Raw genomic sequence first — 5,816 nt, 5'->3', positions numbered from 1 at the left:
TGTTGTCTCATTTTAACTGTGCTGAGTGATTCTTTTCAGTGTTTGATTTAGCCAATGGCTCCATCATTGCCGTTTTGATTCAAAAATAGAAGAAATAGTACACAGAATCTAATATAATTTTACTGATGCTTTCTCAGTGCAAATTATTTTAAAGGAAGTGATCACAAGTGCAAAGCAGACACATTCTTGATTCTGTTTTTGACCTGGGCAAGTGTGATGTGTCTGAAATATGAGGTTGAGAGACAAAACTCCCTCTTTTGAATTGGTTCTATTGCCATTTCATGACCGGCGATGCAACATTTTCTGTGGATCTTGCTGTTGGGTTGCTGTTCCCTATGAACACTGCTGAGATGTGCCTGGCCATGGGATTGTTAACATGCACAGAGTTCTGAAGAAGAATGTCTACTCAAAGAAACAGTGTTTGGATGTGCTTTAATGCATGCATAATTGATCTCTGGTAACAGAGGCAGGAATTTACAGGCTAGGCGTTGCGAATCCCTTTGTGAATTAATGCACTTTGTAGACTTTTACCATAGTCTTGCCATGGTTGTATAAAAAGATGAGTTTCCTTCTCAAACCTCTCACTATTTTTCATGTAAAACATTCATTTTTGTTTTGTTTTGAATTGAGAGTCTTTAATTCCTTTTTGCTTTATCAATAGAAGCGTCTCTTTACACTAGTGTCGTTGCTGCCTTTTAACCTTGGGGAGATACGATGTATCTCCTGGGGGGCCATAGGATGCTGTGGACCTACCCCTCTGTAGTTCGAGAGAAAGGACGGTCTGTGGGAAACAGGCCTCCCTGATGTGGTGATGGAGGAATGATCCACTGACTGGGCTCAGAGGACAGTAGAGCCTGAAACAGGGGAGGCCTAGGTGTGAAGGTCTGTTGTTCGCCTGACATTCGCCCCAAAAAGAGCACAATAAAATAGCCTGGGAACTAAGACATTTTCTCCCCCATTAGGCTTAGGAAGGCTGTAGATCATCTCATGGTGAAATGTATGGTATGTATTATTTTAAAGTTGCATCCATAAGTCACTAAAGGACTGCAGTAATTAGTAGTACCTGGTGCTTCAAGAATTTGCTGACTTACCTGCTTTCTCTCTCTCTCTCTCTCTCTCTCTTTCTCTTTTTCTCTTTCTCTTTCTCTCTCTCCACCCTTTCTTTCCTCCAGAGAACTGTCTTCACTATTTGCTTTTCAGGGTGTAGCGACAAAGAGGTGAGATAGGCAAACATGTAAGGAGCAAAACAAAACAAATTCCTTCCAGTAGCACCTTAAAGACCAACTAAGTCAGTTCTTGGTATGAGCTTTCGTGTGCATGCACACTTCTTCAGATACACAGATACTTCTTCAGATGCACACGAAAGCTCATACCAAGAACTGACTTAGTTGGTCTTTAAGGTGCTACTGGAAGGAATTTGTTTTGTTTTGACTATGGCAGACCAACACGGCTACCTATCTATATAAGGAGCAATTTATCCTTCTGACCTCGCAGTGAAACCCGTGTTGAGCGTGTTCCTCAGCATGAAACTTGAAGTCCCTTTGCCTAAATTTACAAAGAGATACCATGTTTAGAAACACCTTATGGTGCTGGCTGTATCGGCTGTCAACATTGACCGCAGCTGTGCATAGTTGTTTGCTCTCCACGCACCCCCACCCCCCACTGCCATGTACTGCTCTAGCTGATGAGCTGTGCCATTACCTGTGATCCCCACTTAAGTCTGAATTCAGCCAGACTACTAGTTAGGAAAAAGTGCCGTCCCACTCTTGTCTATCCTCCAGTTATTCATTCTGAGCAAGATAAAAGTGATCTGATAGATGTACTGACTGGATCTGAGTAACTCTGAATTAGGGTCTATTACACTGTAAAAACTTTGAACATTGAAATGCCATACAAGTGAGCAATAACTACAAGAGTAGAGAGAGACAATGCTCAACTCCAAAACCCTATCTAAACTTTCATCTATGCAGGAGCTTCTGTATGTTGCAACCCTTGAAGTTTGCTGATTCCATCATCTTTGTTTTGCCCCGGGTATATTTTTACTGAGCAGCCATTGGCTGTGCTGCCACATTATTTTCCTTCCTGCAGTGTTGCTTGATGGCAAAACTGAAAAACTTGGAAGCTGCAGGAGACAATTCTTGGGACAAAAGGGTTGCTTAAAATCTCTAGAAAACAATTTTAAAATTCAAATTGTGTGTATGATCTGTACCTTCAATGGAGCTTACTATGGAGGTATAGGATTGCAACCTAAGTCTACACCACCCAATCTCTCATCACATTGTTTTTCTCTACTTCCCTACCACATGGGCAGCAACCAAGACAACCACAGGTCTGCCTTCTCTGGGTTGTATTCAGCTAAGTCCAACTTGGAGTAGAGCCATCAAAATTAATGAGCCAAAGTTTGCCATGCCCATTAACTTCACTGGGTTTGTGCTAGCATTGAATTCCATCCTCTGAAATTGATGTCCTGACCCTGATCGAAGGCTGTGCTCATTGACAATGGGGCTTGTGAAACTTATTTGTTGATTGATTTTACATAGCCAAGCTGCATTGAGCATTTCAAAGCCTGTGTGCTGTTAGTGAGTTTGATTGTGATTAACAGGGCAATGAGCAGCTTTCAAGATATGTTCATGTACAGAGATGGGGATCCTGTGGCCCTGTGGATGTTGGGTTATAATTCCCATCATCCCTGATGATGGGCCATGGCGCCTAGGGATGATGGAAGGCCGCAGGTTCCTCATTGTAGCTACAGTCAGTGGAAAGTACACCACAAAGGCTGTGAGGATAGGTTGTCTTAGTTGTTATCCTAGGAGGCAGCTGCTGCATTGATCTGTAAGTGGTGTAGCTCCACAACTGAACAGTGATAAAATGCGATCTATCTAAGGAAGCATAAATCTGCTAGGTGGTAGCTTGGTATGTCTCAGTATAATAGAACAGTTGCCCAGCAGGATTCCTAATTTAAACTGGCATAAGTGTGACATAAATTCAAGTTTGTGCAAGCCTGAAGCATAAGCCTCTCTTGAATTTAAGGGCCTGTACTCCTTTGCCATAAGTAAAATTCATGTTTGCATGTTATATCAGAGTCCACCTTTCACAGCAGCATGTCGTACGTGCCTGTTTTACTCATTTCAGATCTGTATTGCAAGTGCCTTCTGAGCAGGAAGGAGAAATAGGTTGTCCTCAACTTATAAGTAGGTTGCCATCAGCAAAGTTGTTGTGTGCCTCAGTCTTTAGGTACAGCTGCATGCATGATAGTTACATAAGGGAAGTGTGTTAAGGGGGGGGGGTGTTTGCGTGTCTCTTGTGGGGGGAACAATGACATTACAGCTTTTGCAATGGAAGTGCTGTAGTGGTGAATAAATGAGAGGCATAAACTTCTTTAAAGCTGAGAGGCATAAATAAATGAGAGGCATAAAGCTGGTTGCCACAAGTTAATGAGAAAGTGGATGAATTTACACCATGCACACACGGCAACATATTCATTGCTTCTGGAATCCTGCAGTACTAAAAGCAAAAGATCACAAATGAAATGGACATGTACCTGTTTTTCAAAATATTTCCCCCCCACACACAATATGGGAGAGACTTCATCTTGCATACATTGCAGCGCTGTATTTCACTCTTCAAAAATCAAAAGAGCTGGCCAATTAAGTCATTGGCCAGGCCAGCTTTTAGATACTGCTAAATAATTGGCCAAGGGTGGATTATCACCTTTGTCTCTAGCGGCTAATCTCCAATCTTCTGCAAGGACCAGGCCTAGTTTTCTCCTCCAGCTTGTAATGAACTTGCAGTTCTGAGCTGGGCAGTGCTCCAAGCACCTGGAGTCACTCATCTAGCAAAGGACTCTGCTCTGCCCCAGCTCCTCCAGTCCATTAACAAGCTGCCCCAGCGGATATCTGAAACTGCAGTCCCATGGCTGTGCTATACAGAGGGTGGCCTTGACAGTGGGGAAGGAAAGAGACCATCAGGGATGCAGCAAGGACAGGATGGAGCTGCCAGGGGTGAAAGGAGAGCCACTCTTCTCCAAGAGCCCGAGATGCCATGTTTTTAGACAGTGATGAAGAAGAATAAATGAAATTGCAGAAAGTGCCCCACTGTAACTTGAAGCTGTCAAGAAAGAATGCAAGCCTGTCAGCACAGCAGCCTAGGAAGTGGTGTCAATGTTCTCCAAACCAGTTTCAGCTGTCTTCCCCGATTTGCCTTTGGGTACAGATGTAGGCCGCTCACACTATACCTAAATGGATAGCCCTGATAAGACATGAAGTCTTCACAAAGACAAGCTTTACTGAGAGCTGAAGGGTGGTAGGGTGAGGTATCTGCAAAAGCCAATCCTCCACAGCCCTCATCTGACATGCTGCTGCTCCTCATTGTCATTTGCTTGCTCACCTTGCAAATAATAATAATAAATATTATTATTAATAATAATGTATTATTTATACCCCGTCCATCTGGCTGGGTTTCTCCAGCCATTCTGAGCGGCTTCCAACAGAATATAATACAATAACCAATTAAACTTTAAAAGCTTCCCTAAACAGGGCTGCCTTCAGATGTCTTCTAAAAGTCTGGTAGTTGTTTTTCTCTTTGACATCTGGTGGGAGGGCGTTCCACAGGGCAGGTGCCACTATTGAGAAGGCCCTCTGCCCAATTCCCTGTAGCTTTGCTTCTCACAGTGAGGGAAGTGCCAGAAGGCCCTTGGCGCCAGTGGCATAGCGTGGGTTGTCAGCACCCGGGGCAAGGCAAGTAATTTGCGCCCCCTAACCCTGAGTGAGCCAGGTAGGGGCAGAGAGCTGCAAGTGCGAGCGTGCGCCCCCCAGATGTTGCGCCCGGTGTGGCCGGCCCCCCCTGCACCCCCCACGCTACGCCACTGCTTGGCGCTGGACCTCAGTGTCCGGGCAGAATGATGGGGGTGGAGACACTCCTTCAGATATACTGGACCGAGGCTGTTTAGGGCTTTAAAGGTCAGCACCAACACTTTGAATTGTGCTCGGAAATGTACTGGGAACCAGTGTAGGTCTTTCAAGACCGGTGTTATAGGGTCTCGGCAGCCGCTCCCAGTTACCAGTCTAGCTGCCGCAGCAATGTAAAGGAGGAGGAGCTGCAGCTTTGGGCAGCCATTGCTACTCCACAGCTTTCAGTCTAGATGGATGTGATAGTAAAAATTGGAAGGGGAACAGCTGGTAGCTGCAAGGAGAGCCCACTGGGGGTGTCCTGCCAACGGTTTCCTAAAACCTTGGGAAATCATTGCTCATTGAGTCTTCACAGCCACCACCTCTATATCTCAGCTTTTGTGGCTGATGTACAGCAACCGGTGCTTTTTTTCTTAAAAAAATGTTTAGTGGTACTCTCACTTTGACTCAAGAAAATCACCGGGAAAGGAAATGAAGCTGCCATCGGAGGTGGTAACAACGAAACTGACCAATCACCATGCTTCATACTCCTACTTCATACATTAAACGCTTGCTTCCATCTAAAACACCGTGACAGGAAATGAGGCTGCCATCAGGGGTTGCAATGGAACTGACAATTCACCGTGCTATTCAATGGAACGGACGATTCACCGTGCTAGAGAAGAAACTAACATTTTTAATTTGTTTAGTTTCTTCTCCCGTTAGATTCACAAAATGTTTAGGCGTATTTGTACCCCCAGAAAAAAAAAGTACTGACAGCAACCATCCCTGAAAGTAGATGTTCATTTCTGTTGCAGTATCCTTCATCCAATAAAGATGAAACTAGCTGTGGTTTGCCAAACACCCAACACACACCTGTGCTGAAGCTGGCAGACAGAGATGCCCCACAAGGATGGGTGAATGTAGGGG

General features: G+C 44.6%; 3 long non-coding RNA genes across 3 annotated transcripts in view; 1 reads left to right on the top strand and 2 right to left on the bottom strand.

Annotated features, from left to right (window-relative positions):
- Positions 1-5,816, top strand: part of LOC309337465 — a 251,399-nt gene that overhangs the window by 218,681 nt on the left and 26,902 nt on the right. The window lies entirely within an intron of this gene.
- On the bottom strand, positions 416-1,243 carry LOC309337399. Its single transcript, XR_014154257.1, has 2 exons — positions 1,157-1,243; positions 416-1,126 (listed from the first exon to the last, which is right to left on the bottom strand). It is a non-coding gene; the product is annotated as an uncharacterized lncRNA (long non-coding RNA).
- The window catches only part of LOC309337523, a 29,124-nt gene continuing 26,683 nt past the window's right edge, over positions 3,376-5,816 (bottom strand). Inside the window, exon 2 of the long non-coding RNA XR_014154388.1 lies at positions 3,376-4,864. This is a non-coding gene — a long non-coding RNA (uncharacterized lncRNA). The remainder of the gene's footprint in view (positions 4,865-5,816) is intronic.

Source organism: Podarcis erhardii (genome assembly GCF_964252035.2).
Source record: "Podarcis erhardii genome assembly, chromosome: 2".
In the NCBI taxonomy this organism is placed as follows: domain Eukaryota; kingdom Metazoa; phylum Chordata; class Lepidosauria; order Squamata; family Lacertidae; genus Podarcis; species Podarcis erhardii.
Note: the sequence above shows the minus strand (reverse complement) of the source record. Positions and strands in the feature narration are given on the sequence as shown.